Consider the following 19,914-nt stretch of genomic DNA (forward strand, 5'->3'; position numbering starts at 1 on the left):
TTTCACACCAGGAAAATGCTGGGGCTGTAACTTAATTAAGGCCACGGTCGCTTACTTCCTATTCCTAGGCCTTTCCTGTCCCATCGTCGCCACAAGACCTATCTGTGACAGTGCGACGTAAAGCAACTAGCAAAAAGAAAGTTATATAGTGGAAGTAATTGTTCCTTTAGTCAGTGGGACAATGTTATGAATATTGTGTAACGTGTAAATGAGACGTCTTTGTTTAACAGCATAGAAATCTGAACTAATTAAATGGTACTCCTTCACATTTTCTTCTACAAATACTGTACCTTTGGAGAACGTACTAGTAAATTAACTTCTTGATATAGAAGAAAGCAAGCGTTTTTCGTGTTATTTTGTTGTTTTTAATTGATAATTTGGTTATATTCAGTTTCATTATGTTCAAGGAGCTTAAACGCCGTGATCACCAATTACACGATTGAATAAGAAGTTAGTTCTGAAACATCAAAGAAGGTGCTTATCCGTAGAGGAGTGGAACGTCAATAACAGATGGAAACAATTAATATCCTATAAATCTCATAAACTTAAGTGTGTGTGAGTGAGTGAGTGAGATAGGTAGAGAGAGAGAGAGAGAGAGAGATAGGGAGGGAGAAAACTGTATTTGTTCCATATAAATCACACTAAGTGCATTTATAATATATTCAATCAGCTGTTAGGTAAGGATTGTGATAATTTTATGGATAAACGGTACTTTTTCTGAGACAAATATAATAAAAGAGAAATAGGTTTAATAAAATGTGGAATAAACTGAATTAAACGTGGCATTAAATACTGTTAAACTTAGTTCACACTACAATATATAATCCTTTCACAGCGATAAATTCAATATCCATTTTTGAAATTAGCACGCGTACCATGTGAATACAGCAAGTACTGCATATACATATTAATACATTTTGCAGATGTTTTAGTTTCCACGGCTTCAACTGTCGTGATATTCGCATAACAGATCACGAGCTGGAATGAAAATGATCTATTCGAAATTTGCATGTTCACCTCGTGAAATTTGACAAGTCTATTCCTGGGAATTACATGCTTCTAATATAGCCTAATCCAGCCCTGTAATGAACAGGTAATATGGTTGCGTATTACCTGAGGACCCCAGTTTCCAATCTCGTTCCGTTCAAGAATGTTACATGCGTGATTTCAAGCTGCGTTGCAGCGTGTTTTTCATGCAGCTAGACGACTTGCGAGGTGAGTGACAGGGCGCGTGGCAACACTTGCGTGTTTGCACGGCGTGATTTTATTATTATGTAGTATATTGTAAAGCAGAAAAGCATCGCCATTGCTCTGCATATGGAAGGAATTCCATTAAGTAATAACACCGTTGTTGCGTTATGTGCTGCGTTGGCTGTTCGTCGTCGTTGTCGTCAAGGACGATATTGGATCCATCCTATAATAAGTGACAGGCCATCTAGTGGATAATTTGTTCTCCTAAACAATCAACTAAAAGACAACCAAGATAAATTTTTTAGTATAACAGTATGTCCGTGAACACACTTGAAATGCTTTTTTTGTTTGTTGACAAATGCTGTCAACAAAAGAAATACAGCGTCTCCCCTTACACGGCACCCGTTATTGATAACCGCGCATCTCTTTTCATCGTTGGGTATTCATCCCGAAGGCTGATTTGATCCTCTGCAACTCCGCCAACAGCTGTCATAAATAGCCTAGGCGTCACTGAAGACGTGTACTAGGGAAATGAGGAGTGAGGTAGTTTCCCGTTGCTTTCCTCACCTAGCCAGCCGCTGCTATTACATATCAGTCTGCCAAGCCCACTGAAATGAATGCACCAACCGACCCTATGAGCGATATTTTTACACCATTCATAACAGGGACTGGCTGCTTAATGAATGGTATTACTAGCATCACTCATACCTCAGTCACTTTCATATTGTCAAAGTCAAGGTGAGACTGAGATAGGTCAATGAAAGTAAGAAATTTGATATAGCCCCTACCAGAAGACATAGTGCATTGTAAACACTACATCTCGCCAGCAAAGACATCTCTCTTCATCGCCGTCTTTTAATTCTTGGTCTTTTGTATCGTAAAGGCACGGGTACTTTTTTTGATTCACTGTCTAATTCAATTTTGCAAAGCGGAAGAACAAAACTAGCGGAGATGGACCACGCACAATATTCAAACAAGAGCACAACACCACAGCATCTTCATTCCGCAAGTGTGACCCGACAGTGAACGGGAAAACACGCAAAAGAAATGGACCTTGGCCCATTCTCGAGTGGGCGACCTTAAATACGCGCCTTTTCTCGTGTTCCGCGGCGGGAAATGACGTTGTGTATGACCGGTCCAGTCAAAATTAGTGTTGTGTATTCTTGACGCGAGATTTCACGCAGTAACACAGTGAGATTAACTCAAATTCACGAAATAAATTGAGTACCTGTCTGATATAGTACACAGTGGACTCGGTCAAGAATGTGAAGCAATATGGCTGAGAATGTCAGCCCAGCAGGCGTCTGCAGGCCATATTTAGGCAGCGGTCATTTTGGCAGGCGAAGGCTCCTAGTAAGCTGTTTGTCCTACAGAGTTTGGTTTAATAATGAAACCAAACAGCAACCATTCATAATAACAATTTTCTTTGCAAACGATCCGATAGTTTAATTTTAAAGAACATTTCTTCTTCAAGACGTAGAGCAGGCATAAACTAGGTTAGGCGCTCGAATCCTATATTCAAGGTTTCAGGATCGAGTGTAGACTCGGTCGCCTAGCATTTAAAAGCCTTTAAGTGAGATTTATCACCATCACTTTCCAGGACAAATGCCCATTACCCGGCGTAGAATCGATCATTCGTTGAGATTGGTAGACCAGATGAAGAGAAAGCCTGACTATTTTCGAACATTGATATATAAAACAAACAAACAAACAAACAAACCTCTGGTGCTACTGCCCTCATACACCTTCATCTGACAAGCGGCTACTTCTTGACCCTATTAGGCTACGGTAAGAACGTGGTCAACCTGACGAATCATCTCGGCCGTTATTCTTGGTTTTCTAGACTGGGACCCCTCTACCTCACCGTCATACATCTGTCGTCCTCACGGAGGTTGAATAGACCTCGAACCAGCCCTCAGATCCAGGTAAAAAATCCCTTACGTGGCTGAGAATCAAACCTGGGACCGTGTTGGCAAGAGACAGGCTCGCTACCCCTAAACCACGGAGCCATATACACTGACTGACAGAGCAAATGCAACACCAAGAAGGAGTGGTTCGAAAGGGATGAAAGTTGGGGAAAAAACAGAGACGGCACGGACGAATAATTGATGTTTATTTCAAACCGATATGCAGGTTACACAATGCGCACGGCATCGACTCAGTAGGATGTAGGACCACCGCGAGCGGCGATGCACGCAGAAACACGTCGAGGTACAGAGTCAATAAGAGTGCGGATGGTGTCCTGAGGGATGGTTCTCCATTCTCTGTCAACCATTTGCCACAGTTGGTCGTCCGTACGAGGCTGGGGCAGAGTTTGCAAACGGCGTCCAATGAGATCCCACACGTGTTCGATTGGTGAGAGATCCGGAGAGTACGCTGGCCACGGAAGCATCTGTACACCTCCTAGAGCCTGTTGGGAGATGCGAGCAGTGTGTGGGCGGGCATTATCCTGCTGAAACAGAGCATTGGGCAGCCCCTGAAGGTACGGGAGTGCCACCGGCCGCAGCATATGCTGCACATAGCGGTGGGCATTTAACGTGCCTTGAATACGCACTAGAGGTGACGTGGAATCATACGCAATAGCGCCCCAAACCATGATGCCGCGTTGTCTAGCGGTAGGGCGCTCCACAGTTACTGCCGGATTTGACCTTTCTCCACGCCGACGCCATACTCGTCTGCGGTGACTATCACTGACAGAACAGAAGCGTGACTCATCGGAGAACACGACGTTCCGCCATTCCCTCATCCAAGTCGCTCTAGCCCGGCACCATGCCAGGCGTGCACGTCTATGCTGTGGAGTCAATGGTAGTCTTCTGAGCGGACGCCGGGAGTGCAGGCCTCCTTCAACCAATCGACGGGAAATTGTTCTGGTCGATATTGGAACAGCCAGGGTGTCTTGCACATGCTGAAGAATGGCGGTTGACGTGGCGTGCGGGGCTGCCACCGCTTGGCGGCGGATGCGCCGATCCTCGCGTGCTGACGTCACTCGGGCTGCGCCTGGACCCCTCGCACGTGTCTCATGTCCCTGCGCCAACCATCTTCGCCACAGGCGCTGCACCGTGGACACATCCCTATGGGTATCGGCTGCGATTTGACGAAGCGACCAACCTGCCCTTCTCAGCCCGATCACCATACCCCTCGTAAAGTCGTCTGTCTGCTGGAAATGCCTCCGTTGACGGCGGCCTGGCATTCTTAGCTATACACGTGTCCTGTGGCACACGACAACACGTTCTACAATGACTGTCGGCTGAGAAATCACGGTACGAAGTGGGCCATTCGCCAACGCCGTGTCCCATTTATCGTTCGCTACGTGCGCAGCACAGCAGCGCATTTCACATCATGAGCATACCTCAGTGACGTCAGTCTACCCTGCAATTGGCATAAAGTTCTGACCACTCCTTCTTGGTGTTGCATTTGCTCTGTCAGTCAGTGTATAACAGATTTGTGCTTTCCACAAATTAGAAAGTCATGTAAATAATCGATACTTACAGCATATGTCATTAAGACCAAAATCATGCCTAGTAGTTAAATAGGTGATGGAACGTCCCGGACAATTTACATTAGTGGGTTAACATACTGATACATGGATATAGTGCTAACCTGTAACGAAGTTTTACGTAATCACGAATTATTAGTGCACATGCATGCTCAAAATACTGTAATACTAAATTTCGTCGTGAAAGCAACTTTAAAATATATATCATCTAATGAAGGACATACTAGCCTAGGATGTCATTGATTCGCCGACGCAACCCCAGTTGGAATAGAAGATTTCGTCTAATTTAATCGAATGAGGAATTTACTAAATGCAGATTACAAATAACTATAAAAAATTAAAAAGGAGAGTTTTTGGTAGTCCCTCTACGGTCTTAAAAAATCATTTGACACTGCTTCCACTCACTTTTCCAAAAATGTTCGTGTCATATTTTCTGTCAGCTGAAATATTTCTATTCTTACTCTATTTGAACTATTTTATATTGTGGGGTGGGGGGCTTAAGGAGTCTCATGTTCATATTTCGCACAAGTAATAGGACGACAGATAAGACTGAATTAATTCATGGAAAACAAGCTGCGCCGTGTATTTGAGTGAACGGAATGAGAATAAACATAGTATTGTTTTCACGCCGGGAATTAATTTCTGTGCGTAAAGAAGGTTAAACTAAGCTTACTTTCAATTAACTAACGTATACAACACTAATAATGGGTTAACGTTTTTGTATTCGTCCTTCTTGTCGTGTAGTAAGCCTAGTGTTGTATTTGATTCATAGGAAATGCAATAGAGTTGCATCTTGCACCTTATTTTCTAGAGTACTTCCTTTGCCCAAGGTAAAAATAACCAATGTATAAGTTACTATAGGAGTACCTGGGTTCTCCGCAATGATAAGGTTAAGAAATGATAAGCTTTTAAGGTGTGGTGCTGCTACCGCTAGAAGGAAACAATCTGGTTACATCGTATGACCAATACGGATATGCTACCTCGAGTTAAAGAGAAACAACAGATGATCACCTAGATACAGAGGAGTAAGCTGTCATGACTGAGATAAAGACTTGACATGGTGGCCTGATGACCTATATCCTAGCGGATAAAATACCTTGAAATTGCCCTTTATCGAAAGTCAGGAAACACATTTATGAAGACGGTCTTCACTGGTACATGCCTGAACAACTATGAAAGGGCTAAGAGGCAAAATAAACGCCGAATTCTAACACAGAGAAATTAAAAGAAATCCGTGCTAACGTTTCCCTCGGAAATATATCCAGCCTATAGCTTAGGAGTGAGCCTCCGTGGCTCAGGCGGCAGCGCGCCGGCCTCTCACCGCAGGGTTCCGTGGTTTAAATCCCGGTCACGCAATGTGAGATTTGTGTTGGACAAAGCGGAGGCAGGACAGGATTTTCTGCGGGTACTCCGGTTTTCCCTGTCATCATTCATTCCAGCAACACTCTCCATTATCATTTCATTTAATTTGTCATTCATAAATCATTGCCCCAGAGGAGTGCGACCGGTTTCGGCAGCCGGTCCAGGTCCTATCCTCGCCGCTAGATGGGGACTTAATTCATTCTAATGACTGGAACCAGGCTGTGGATTTTAATTTTCCTATAGATTAGGAGACATCGTCTGTTGGAACCATAAAAATCTTTTATTGGCTCACTCACAGCCGGAAAGTTATTGGGTTACAGCGGCTTTGACGACCAATTAGGCCTTGTAAAGCTCGCAGATCTTGGTAATATTCACTCGGCATGATGAATATTAAATTCACACTTCACGATCGAAATCCGTAAATAGAAACTACAAAGTCTAAAGTCCGGCTCCATGGCTAAATGGTTAGTGTGCTGGCCTTTGGTCACAGGGATGTCCCGCGTTCGATTGCCAGCTAGGTCGGGAATTTCCGGAATTTTAACCTTAATTGGTTAATTTTGCTGGCACGGGGCCTGGGTGTATGTGTCGTCTTCATCATAATTTCATCCTCAAAACTACGCGCAAGTCGCCTACGGCATCTGGCGAGCCGAACTTGCTCTCGGACACTCCCAGCACTAAAAGCCATACGCCATTTCATTTCATTTCTTCCAAAATCTGAACCTCCCTGCCATTCAATACAATTAGCACTCTTAAGTTAAACCTTCCTCCCGTATGGTCATCTGAACAATTTTACTGAAATGTATTTTCTTATTTTTTTCAGGACCTCTATTTTGGAACTGGCTAGTCTTTATTGGTAAGTCAATTTTCTGTCCTTTATTTGAGCGATAACTCAAGTTCTATTGTGCAGAAAATATGACTTCTTAATGCATTCATGTAAAAGAAATTAAATGCATGAAGAAAATAGACCAGTGCACTTGAAAATAGACTACGAAGCTCATTATGGATTCGTTAGGATTATAGGTGGATTCTGATCCCACCGTCGGTTTTGGTGAAACTTTTTATCGAGATATCCAATTCCAATTTCCTAACTGCTGGTGTAATCTCTTCTTATATATTTAGTCAATTATTTCCCACTTCCTAGTTTTAACTATCTTTATTCCCATCCTCCAAACCCTCATTTCGTGATAAAGCTTGGACGGAGGGTGGTATTAACTTTGCGAGCATTATACCTGGTTGATTATGTAAATTAATAAATCAGGCAAATAAATAATCCAAGACATAAAGGCCAAAGGACCTGAGAATATAAGAATAAGAATAAGAATAAGAAGTATAAAGAACGGAGTGTTGCCTAACTTCATAAGCAGATGAACGGCGGGTTGCCTACCGCAAGTCCAGTTGAACGGCGGGTTGCCTAACTTTACTGCTCTACTTTAACTCTCCTATTCTGTTTAAGACAACATTTCATTGTGTTTGAGCCCTCCAGAATGCACATGCAGACAAAGCAGTGAGTGATAGCCTAATTGCCTTGTTTAGAGGGCCTATGGAGGGTCTGGAAGATTATGTGAATGGCTTCGTCAGTAACCTTTATACGGTGTGTATCCGGAGCTGAGTTTAAATATATTTCAGTATGACATTTTAATCGTGGTTGGAGAAACAAGTATGATATTATTAAAATATATATGTACCGAGTGAATTGGCCGTGCGGTTAGGGGCACGCATCTGTGAACTAGCATTCGGGAGATAGTGAATTCGAATCCCACTGTCGGCAGCCCTGAAGATGGTTTTCTGTGATTTCCCATTTTTACACCAGGTGAATGCTGGGGCTGTACCTTAATTAAGGCCACGGCTGGTTCCTTCCAACTCCCAGCCACTTCTTATCCCATCGTCGCCGTAAGACCTATCTGTGTCAGTTCGACATAAAGCCAATTGTAAAAAGAACATAGATCTATCCACCAAATTTTTAACACTGTGTATGAAGAATACGTATTTATATAACACACAGGAAGGACGAATATTATATTCCGTTCAAGACTGTAAAGAAATTAAACTTTATAATTGTTACGGAATGTTTCATCAAGGACTTCATAATGTGCAGAACTATAATATGTGCTGTACAAATATAAAATCATGAATACCTCTTAAAGCTATAAGAGAAGTAAGTAGTTCACCATAATCCAGGATGAATTTGCGACTGAGAACTGTTACGGAGTGCTGGCAGTGGAGTCTGAAACTAGTTAACACTACTTAACTCAGAAATAATTGATAAGCACTTCTTTCATTCCCTGATTTTATGTAATTGAAGCTCCTATCACAGACGGTAAGAGTGTGCTCAGTTCTCCCTCTAGGTCATGGGTTAGATTCCCCGTCAGTAATCGGACAATTTAGAAACGAAGTTTCCACTTGTGGAGAGGTACATGGCTGTGAGGTTAACTCAGTCTACCTAAAATATGAGTACCAGGTTAATTTCTGGGGGCAAAGGAGGGTAGGCGAGTGGGCATAGAGTTCCTCTTTTCCAGTTGGTGCCTAGGTTATTGATAGTGGAATTCTTTACCTTCCATTTCTTCAGGTGCCTTCATGACCTGTACGAAGAAATCTTTGCTTGATTACGTGTAATGAATTTATTTTTATGTCATGTTATCTTGATTGTATGTGCGTTAATATCAGGGAATACCGTACGTAGAGTTTCTTTATTCCCGTGTTTGTTGCCATTATTAAGGTACAAATCCGGCAAATTCAAGATCCTAGTGGTATTGTTTCTACAGTTGGAGTAGGAAAAAATTGTTTTCTTGGCATCTGTTAATGCAGAAAGATAAAACTTTTGAATGTATCAGTGAAAATTTTAACCTCACATTAGAATTTTAACAAAACTTTGCTTAGGTTGTCGGACAGTGAATTTGTAATAAATGTCGTGGTCATAGCCACGAATATTTATATCATCTTCAGCCGGCCAGTTTTTCGGGTAATACAACAACTCACAACTATGTCGTACCTTGAAGTGAGCAGTCGGAACGTAGGTTTGAATGATTCTTCTGACGCTGCAAATGAAAGTAGTAATCCCATGTCTGCATTCAAGGCATTGAAAATCTGTGATGCCGTTTCCCCACCAGCGTTTTCCTTGATTCTGTGCATACGTATTCGGATAAGTTCAAACTCCCTTGATATGGGGCACTACAAAGATAAAGGGCGAACTGAAAATGGGACGAAAATTTTCTTATTTCATGTTAGGGATAACATTAATGTGAGTACATTTTATTGAATTAAAACTTATTTCCTTTTTTCAGTATGCACTGAAAAACCGAGGAAAGACTTAGAGCGATGTGGCTGCGAGTACGAAAGGTGAACTTAACAGCTCTCCTCCTAGTTTGCGTTAGCGCCTGTGTGTGTCCAAGTGCACCCTCCACTTCCCCTTCGGCAGCTTATGAATACATGTAACAACGAATATCATTTGTAATAAAAACACCAAATTCGAAAAAATGTCTTTCATACGAAAATAATCTGCAAAAAGTATGCAACAGTCTAATCGCCATACCTCCTGAAAAATGTACATACTGAGTTATTTCCGTATGTCCCTTTACTGTGGAGCGAGCATTTTATCAACATAATCGATTATAAAACGCAGGTAACGTAGGAATAAAAAGAGAATAGAAACAGTATGACGACATGATTGACTATGAATAAGGGACATAATTTGAATCGTCTTATAATAGAAGGTACGATGCTCCATGGCTAAATGGTTAGCGTGTTGGCCTTTGGTCACAGGTGTCCCGGGTTCGATTCCCGGCAGGGTCGGGAATTTTAACCTTAATTGGTTAATTTCGTAGGCCCGGGGGCTGGGTGTATGTGTCGTCTTCATCATTTCATCCTCATCATGACGCGCAGGTCGCCTACGGGGGTCAAATCAAAAGACCTGCACCTGGCGAGCCGAACATGTCCTCGGACACTCCCGGCACTAAAAGCCACACGACATTATTTATTAGAAGGTACGATTAGAGAAAAATGAAAACCTGTTTTGGTTTGAGGCATGCCGCATTTGGGAGATAAAGCAAACAATCAAAGTGAACTCCGTATGGGCCATGAAGGTCCTTGGAGGGGTGGAAGGTAAAGGTTTCTATTATCCCTAACCTCAGCATTTGGTGGAACAGAGTGGTTAGATCTACGCCCGGCCGCCTTTTCCCCAGGAATTAACCTCATACTCATATTTGTGTAAGCTGAGTGAACCTCGGGGTCATCTGCACCTCCGGAAGGAATTCTGGAGATAGTGGGTCCAACCCCACTGTCAGCAGCCCAGGAGATGTTTTTCTGTGATTTTTCATGTTCATACTAGGCAAATGCTTGGTTTGTACCTTAGCTAAAGCCGGGTCTCTTCTGTAACTATCCCATCCCGATCCTATAGTCGTCATAAGAATTTTTTGAGTCGGTGCGACGTAAAATGAATGGATAATATTAGCAAAACCTGTGCTGTAGTTTCCTCATTTTCTCACGAGAGACACTCGTTCTTTGAAAATATTTTTTTTAAATGTAGAAAGCAGAAAACAGTAAGTGATTCAGTTGTATTTCTTCTGTGTAAATATTTTTATCTGAAAAATATTGCACAACCTTTTCAAGCTCCATTTTGATGAGTTCACCCAAAACGTGCATTTTTTGAGTTCGTCTTTGTATTCGCTTTCTCTATGGCGCATAAACTCGTCATTCGTCTATTCAACGAGAAAGAGGCACAGTGGATGTTCTGGTCGCGGGTGGACAGCTGAGTGCGTGACTGCGCTGAGATATGATCGCGTGAGGGCTATCATCGACCAAAGAGGGAGAAGTATCGATCGTGCTGAGGGCATTCCATCCCGGAAGTTTTCTCGTCATAACACTCCAGCATAGTGGTATGAATTAATGTGAGGGTGTTTGACTGCGACTAATTCAGTCTGTCAGCGCTATAAAGTAAACGCAGACGTCTATTAAACTTTACTACCATTACCACAAATGTAGCGTCGCCGTCATCGTCGTCCTTGTTGTTGTTGTTTCTGTTTTTGTTGTTGAGCAAACTTAATCACAGACATCCTGAAAACCAATCATGGTTGTCTGATTAAAATAATAATAATAATAATAATAATAATAATAATAATAATAATAATAATAATAATAATAATAATAATAATAATAATAATAATAATAATAATAATAATAATAATACATTGAAATACCTTGGTGGATGGATTCAACAAAATGGACTTGACAAAGAGGTCATAGCAGCAAGAATAAAGAAAATGGAAGTCACTTTCCAAACCACCCGCAACATATACAACAAAATGAACACAAAATTTCGTCACTACAACACTGTCATCAAACCAGTATCGCTGTATGCATCTGAATGCCTTATCCTGTCCGAGAAATGTTTGCTTGCGGATTTAGACAGCAAAGAAATAAAGATCCTACACACTACAGTATATATGGCCCAAACTACAAAAAAAAATGCATGTACATTAGAAAATCCAGATAGAGAAGATCACGAACATAATGCGTGAAGGCAGAGTTCGCTTCTACAGTCATATAGGACGGATGTTCGACTCTCGATGGACGAAACGTATCTTCAGTATATTTGACTCAAAGCCAAAAACGGCAGTGCCATGGTAGGTTAATGTCAAGAAAGATGTTAAAGAACTGGGCATACAAGTATAATAAGCACAAGGAAATCTTTTCAGAACAGCCATCAAGAATTTTAGGACTTGCCAGGACGATAAAACGGGAAACTGGTGCTAAGTGGACAGAAGAACGTCGTGCTAAACACAGTGAGCTAATGAAGACGATGCGGATCAAGCGAAAAACGAACAAATGCCAGAATGTAAAGAGAGGCTTATCGTGGTCCATAGTTGGCCGATTTGCGAAGTTGAATAATATTAATAATAATAATAATAATAATAATAATAATAATAATCCAGCTAGTTGCTGAAAGATCTTTGGTTCAGAGAGTCCTGGTTTCTAATCTCAGCCAGGTCGGGGTTCTTAATTCCATCTGGTTAATTTCCCTGGCCCGGAAAATTAATTAATGTTTGTTAGGTCGCGTATCTGTGAGCTTGTATGCGGAAAATGATTAGCAGCCCAGAAAATGGCTTCCCGTTTTCACATCACGCTGTGGCTTTACGTCGCACCGACACAGATAGGTCTTATGGCGACGATGGGATAGGAAAGGCCTAGGAGTTGGAAGGAAACTGCGTGGCCTTCATTAAGATACAGCCCCAGCATTTTCCTGGTGTGAAAATGGGAAACCACGGGAAACCACCTTCAAGGCTGCCGACAGTGGGATTCGAACCTACTATCTCCCGGATGCAAGCTCACAGCCACGCGCCCCTAACCGCACGGCCAACTCGCCCGGTTTTACCTTAATTAAGGCAATGGCCACTTCCCATCATTGTCACGGAAAACCTTAGAGGTGGTAGTGCGACGTTAAAGCACTAGCAAAACGATCAATATACACCTCTTCATTTACACATGGCGCGTCACACTTCCGATCACCTCAGAAATACGCAGTAATGGTACATCCCTCCATATATCTTGGCGACAGAAAGAGCATCCGTTCGTAAAACAGGGCTAGTTCAACATTTACACCACATATCTGCGTTGCCTGTGATTAGTACCCAATATATGAGGAACACCACGGGAATATCGGTGTCCGTGGTTAGTACACGTAGGTGAGGAATACCATCGGTTTGCGTTGCCTAGGAGTAGCGTCATTATGTGAGAAGCACCATAGGTCTGCGTTACCTGGGCGACGTATAATACTTGTGAGTTGTACCATCATGTGTGGAATACCGTGAGTCTACGCTACTTTTGATTAGTACCCCAACATGACGAATACCATGGTTCTACTTTACTAGCGATAAGTACTATTATGAGGGGCCGTTGACCTGGATTTTGGACCCCTTTAGCCAACAAGCCTCCTCGATCAGGATTGCGCATTAGAGGTGGTCCCTTGGTCAGTAATACTATCTTTAAGTTAGTTTTTGGGTCGGATCCACTGATTGATCTAACTTCATATCCCTCCATTCATTCTTCATGGCATTTTTTATTTTAGTCAGTAGATGATTTTCAACTTTTAATTAGTCATTACATTTCGTACCATTAGGGGCCAATGACCTAGATGTTAGGCCACTTTAAACAAGCATCATCATCATCATCATCATCATCATCAACGTTTCTAACTAAATCTTACTCATAAATAGATAATATACGGGAAGATGTTATAGGATCAGCCATTTAGCCCGCTAAATAAGGCATTTTATGGTACAATCCGTTTATCGATATGACCTACCGTTTAGCAGCAGTTAATCTGTAAATGAAGGTTTACAATATTGTAAACATGCATACACTTCGTATGTCGATTTATATGTATTCAGTGAAGTCGATTTGTAGCTATGTAGAAATGGTGTGTCTGGCACTATAATTAATACTTCACAAATAGATAGTGACTCTCAGCAGGAGGGTGTCTGCTATTGTAATCATTACTCCCCACATCGACTTTGACTGGCAGTAGGAATGGGTTCCTTCGCCAACTCCTGCGTAACTGGCATTGGTAAGGAGGACCTACCATTGTAATGACTATTTCCCTTCTCGATTTGACTGTCAGAAAGCACGGGAGCATGCAATTTTGTTCAAAATTCCATTAACCGATTGTGTTTGGCACTAGGTAAGGGTGCCTGCTATTTTACACAAATTTATCCATCTAAAATGTTACTGTCATTAGGCATAGTGGCCTGATATTATAGTGGAAACTCGCCAACTCGGTGTGACTGGCATTAAGAAAAGGGATCTGTCATTATAACGATAATAGCACAGTTCAGTTTTGCCTGGCAGTAGGGAAGGTGCCTGGCATTATAATAAAAACTCCTTAACCGTAATCTGTCTGGAAGTAGGAAAGGGGACCTACCGTTGTAACGAAGACTTCCCAAATCGATTGTGACCACACAGTAGGCAACGGGGCCTCCCATTAAAATGAAAACTTCCCAACTCGATTGTGAATGGCAGTAGGCAATTGAGCCTGCCGTTATCATAACTCAGAAACTCGCACTTTACATTGGAAACAACGTATGGGAACCTCTCCCTGCTGTTTCTAGATAACGCTAAGAGACATGCAATTTAAAAAAATCTCATCACTGTGTATAGACTATAGTAATTTACTTCGATATCCATATACATTGTAGAATACCGTAGCGAAGCACGGGTACATTTGCTAGTTATTAATAATTATTAATATTTTCTGGAACATGAAAAGAAACAATCCCATAGTGTGTACATATGGCACTAAGGCTCCTGACCTTCAAATACTTCCCCTGTCTAACCAAATGGCCTTCAGGTATTTGACTGTCACCTGGTCAGGGTAAGGTAACGGCATCCTTAGTTGTATTGGTTTACTTCAATGACCAGGTTCACTGCCTCTGGTATCAGATAGCCCGTCAGTTGGTCTCGAAATGCTGACTGAACCCTGTTTCAACCCTCAGTTCAGAATTAAACTCCTTAGACTTAGAGATGGCCAGTATGCCACTACTACTATAAACAATGGACTGGCTTTTAAATTAATTGCTCAGCAATTTAATTTGAAAACTTATCACGTGGTGACCGTGGAATTGTCTGTCGTCACAGATTATAGAACGCCACACCTTTCCTGATCCAAAGCACCGCGCCCCCCTCACTGACCTTGACTACAGGAATACTCGACCTGGAGGTCACTGCAGTTAAAGAGCTCTCTTTCTCCAGTGTTAATTATAATAGTGTAGTGATTATATCCGTAATGGCTGTGAGCCTTCATCAGCGTAATGCTTCATTACTATTATGCTGAGGCTGGCTGTTACAGGGTTATTCCTAAACACTCCCAGCAACACATTAACCACACGTTGACAGTTTAGAGTCAGGAGATAACGCAGCTTAAAACCCTTTAGCCTGAACCTCCTAACGTGCTCATTCTGATGCATTGCGTAGTTACAAAGCAGTGAGACAATGGCCACTCTTCACACTGTCACCACAAAGTTACAGACATGTTAAATGTAACACTAGAATAGGTTCCAAGAGTTATCACTTGTGACGGTGGTTCCCAAACTTTTCACCTGTGTACACTTTTAAAATTCATTTTCAATTAATTATATTCCTTGATTTATATTATTATAACCAGGTGTATGCATAAGATTTTTCCGTTTTTTGTAAAGAAAACACGTAATTTTCAATGAAAAAATTCATTTTTTAGTTTTAAAATATTTGCCACTAGCAAATATTTTTGGCTTATTCCTGTTGATGTACAACTTATAAAATAGAACCGTTCAAATATCGAATGAAGTTTAGGAATTATAATTTTTCAATTTCAATTCTGAGAACCTATAAGAAATCTCATTTTTGGGTGTACCAGGTGTATGCATAAGTTTTTGCCGGTTTTGTGGTAAGGAAAACTCGTAATTTCCAAGGAAAATTCATTTTTTGTTTATTCAAAATATTGGCCATCGGCTTCTTCACACTTCGCCCATCTTTCAGGTAAGTTATGAATGCCATGCCAGACTAACTATTTGTCTTTTGCGGCGGACCATTCGTCGAGCCATTTTCCAACTTCCTCGAAATTACTAAAGTGCTGCTCTGCGAGGACGTGCCCCTTTGACGCGAAGAGGTGATAGTCAGATGGCGCCAGGTCTGGGCAGTACGGCGGGTGCGGAACGATGTCCCATCCAAGCGATTTTAAGGTGTCTTTCACTGATTTTGCTGTGTGAGACGGCGCATTGTCGTGTAACAAAATAATTTTGCTATGTCTTCTGGTCCGTTCTGGTCGCCTTTCCATCAACGCGTGATTCAAATTAATCGTTTGTTGGCGACAGCGTTGTGCATTAGTGGTTTCGCCGGGCTTCAAGAATTCATAATACACAATACCGCTCTGATCCCACCAGACACAGAGCAAGGTCTTCTTGCCGAAGCAATTTGGCCTTGGTGACGAAGGACTGGCTTCGCCAGGTGAGAGCCACGACTTTCTCTGCTTCGGGTTTCCAAAATAAATCCATTTTTGTCACCCGTCAAAATTTGGTAAAGAAATGATTTTCTTTCGTGGCGCTGAAGCAGCATTTCACAAGTGACTTCGCGATTTTCCGTTCATTCAAATCATGTGGGGCCCATTTACCGAGTTTACTGATCTTCTCCGTTGCTCGTAACTTCTGCTAATTGGTTCTTGTGACACATTTAATGCTTGTGCTAATATAATTGCTGTTGAGTTTGAGTTGGGTCATAATCCAGAGTGCGCAGTGTCCTTCATATTAAAATCACCGCGTTTAAATTGTTAAAACCCTGTCTTACATGTTCTAATCGATGGAGCATGTTCACCATATGTTTCTACCAACAAACAATGACTTTCCACAGACTTTTTCTTTTGATTAAATAAGAAAAGCAATGCGTGCCGTAAATGTTATTGTTCAAGCACAAACGTCGACATGATCACTGAACGATACAACACAGACGCTAGTGTTTGGCGAACTCATCTTGTTTGTGTTGGTAAGTTAATGTCAGAAGAACAAAGTTACGTGTCAAATTCACACGCTGCATACTGTTCGCTGGCGCCATCTCTTAGTGAAACCGGAAAAGATTTATGCATACACCTGGTATAATCATTATAAGTATTATTATTATTTATTATTATCCAAGTACAACCCATATTGTATATTAGAGCTATAGATAAAAAGACTAGATTCAAACATAAAGTAACTACAAAAACTTAAAACTGGGACGACTTGTAAAAAGTGGAGAAATTTAGCAGACGCATTATAACAGCAACTCTTTTTAAATAAAGCATTAAAAGGTGCTTGATACTGTATATCATACATATTTAAGTGAATAACTAATTCATATCTACTTATTTCACAAATGGGGCACTCTAATAAAATATGATAAACAGTTTTTTTTAAATAGCTCACTTTCAATACTTACACATCTCTTTAGTACCTATGTCAATGTAAAATAGTGGAAATGAGTTGATGAGTTGACATAATGCGTTAAGCACTACTGTAGGAAGTCACAGCTGCCTTATTACGTTTCTTCCCCGGTGTCGTGTATGAAGCTACATTTGAATGTTCTTGAATGGTTACTAGGCGTTGAGAAAATATATTTCCCTGCTTCTACACATGAAATAGTTGATGCGACATATCGCTTGGAGAAATTATTCAGTTCAGTGAAAAACAGAACATCCACGTAGGGCAGGCGCCAGGATAGTCATACGGCTGTAGAATTGGGTCACATCCACATTAATTGGTGACCCTAATTAATTGGCAATAAGGGTATCGTGATAGTTGTGCTAAGTGAAATATCCGCTCACATGTTGTCCCGAAAGTTCCACTCAGCAAAATATCAACTAATTGAAATATCTGCTCACACATTGTCCCGAAAGTTCCACTCAGCAAAATATCAGCTAAATCCGCTCACATGTCCCGCACACACTCCCGTCGTTTAGCTGACTGACGTAAGGGGTTCCTGACCAGGTTAACTGACTGGAAAGTAGGCTGTAGATTTTAGTTTATTATTTCATATTTTCTGATTCCCATTACACTTTTACTAGTCTTTCGACTAGCAAAATAGTATAAATATCTCTAAAATACTTAGGCGTGTTTAAAACCAGTTTATAAAACCTTCTTCATTATTTCCTTGAAGAGTTTTCTCAAAATCAGTTACTTTTTATTTACAAAATGCACAGAATATTCAGGCCAAAGAACGGGTCATACCTCATGAGATGAGACTATGTTTCATCGAGTTTATTCCATTTTTGTAAGAACGAGATTGCTCTAAGATACGCTCTAATGTTTCCTGTACCTTTGTACCTCTTGACGTTCTCGATTCTTGAATATAACCTTCGGTATGCAGTTTTTCTTCTCTTTCCGTCAAAATTTTCTGAGATCTCACGTACGCGAAGGCTGAATTTTCTGGTTCTTAAAGTGAAGCACCACGTATCTGATTCTGGGATTCAGACGTCGTAGTAGGTTGTTTTGGTGATTATACCATCCTTCATGAGCATTCGTAGTTCGGTCCCATCTCTAGAAGCATATTCAAGTTTCGACAGGAATATCTTGTTTTTCCAGTTATCTCTCGAGCAAATAATCAAAACCTCCGTTCTTGGTGTTGACGGGATCCTGCGATTGGATCTCTAACCTACCATCTGAATATGATGACGAATTTCCTAGGTTTCATGGTATTCTCTATTTAAACCAAGCACTTGAGAGCTTAAATTTCCGTAGCTTCAAAATTTACATCAACTATCTTAGCCTTCAGGCTTAGCTCATCTTTTAATGTCCCAAAAAAACTTCGATAAGTATATTTCTTTTTGTTCGGCAGCAAAGCAAACACGATCGGATATATGTTCGTATCTTCGTTGCTATTCCCAAAATCACTGTGAATTGTGTAAATTTGGCAGAACTGTTCCCTTGAGCTTTTAAATGGTCCGTCCATTACAAATTCGTCATGAAACTGTAAGGTCTCTCTTCACTTTTCACCACACAGAATAGCAATTCTTTCGCTTGAAATACCTTCTTTTAAAAGAAAACTGTTTAAATCTGTCATTTTTAACAATTTTCGTCAAATAAGATTTCCTCCCGAGTCTTCGGTTCCTTCTGGTTGCCTTGTGCTGTACTCCTATGCTGGTATAGAATCCTCCTGGCAGCAGACTGGCTAAGCATTTCGGTCACAAATTCGTATCCCTTATTATGAATATCTCTCAGCTCTTCCGAGTAAATATTTGGTATGGGACTGTCTTCTTCTCTAGCTCTTTCCTTTGACTGTAATCAAATTAAGCATTTTTAAAACGTGTTAGAATTGTAAAACTGCGAGTGGTGAAGATGCTCAGTGACTCAGCAGACAGACATCATCTCAATTTATAGGAGCTTATACATGGATTGGCAATCTACATACAGACTTTGTGTAAATTTATTACTCAACATAAACAAATTTTGGATATGTAAGTTATTAGTTCACCTTGATGAAAACTCTTCTCTACTTCGAAGTGCGCTTCATCCGGGGTTGCATGTTCACTGACACTTATCACTTGGCTATTCCAACGTTTCAGAGTCCCGTAACATTTCTTCGAATACTCCTTAAGACATCGCCAAGAGATAGGTCCGTTTGTTGTACTCCTTTACTTCCGGTTCGCGTAGCATTCATACTTCACATGCGGCTTTCTCTTTCTCGCAGTAAGAAACTTCATAGTTCTCTACACAAAATTCACTACAGAAATGAAATGAAACATAGTTGATGAAAAAGTAATAATAATGTTATTTGTTTTACGTCCCACTAACTACTTTTTAAGGTCTTCGGAGACGCCGAGGTGCCGGAATTTAGTCCCGCAGGAGTTCTTTTACGTGCCAGTAAATCTACCGACACGAGGCTGTCGTATTTGAGCACCTTCAAATACCACCGGACTGAGCCAGGATCGAACCTGCCAAGTTGGGGTTAGAAGGCCAGCGCCTTAACCGTCTGAGCCACTCAGCCCGGCTTGATGAAAAAGTAGTGGGTTTGGAATTTGCTTCTAGAGTCATACGCAGGTGCGCTGCAGGACCAGAATATGGGAAATCCCGCAAGCAACGTTCTATTTGAGCGGAAATTTCAGTGAACCCGATTTTCACAGAACCGGGAAAAGGAAATCAGTACTTGGCCCTCGGTTAAACTTCATGTGTCCCAAAAAGTGTGTACAAGACTTCCTTCAATAATTTCAATTCAATAGAAGCTACCAGAAATATAACAACTGAAGAGAAAAGAGGAAGTTCAAAAGAGTCTACCCAGATAGCTTTCAAGGTCAGGTTATGGAATAGCGAGGGGCGCCATTTCATGGTGAAATCGAAGCTTGGAGCGTATGGTAAAATTATAATAATTTGGGA

At 41.2% G+C, this 19,914-nt stretch overlaps 1 protein-coding gene across 3 annotated transcripts in view; it reads left to right on the forward strand.

Annotated features, from left to right (window-relative positions):
- LOC136877470 (ubiquitin-conjugating enzyme E2Q-like protein 1) overlaps positions 1–19,914 on the forward strand; it is a 1,121,162-nt gene that overhangs the window by 692,498 nt on the left and 408,750 nt on the right. For 2 of the 3 annotated variants that reach the window (XM_067151528.2, XM_068228659.1), the window contains exon 4: positions 6,870–6,902. The exons of the other annotated variant lie outside the window; for it this stretch is intronic. The gene's annotated coding sequence lies outside the window, so the exon portion shown is untranslated. The remainder of the gene's footprint in view (positions 1–6,869; positions 6,903–19,914) is intronic. 3 annotated transcript variants of the gene reach the window in all.

This window comes from Anabrus simplex, chromosome 7, assembly GCF_040414725.1.
Source record: "Anabrus simplex isolate iqAnaSimp1 chromosome 7, ASM4041472v1, whole genome shotgun sequence".
Classification (NCBI taxonomy): Eukaryota; Metazoa; Arthropoda; class Insecta; order Orthoptera; family Tettigoniidae; genus Anabrus; species Anabrus simplex.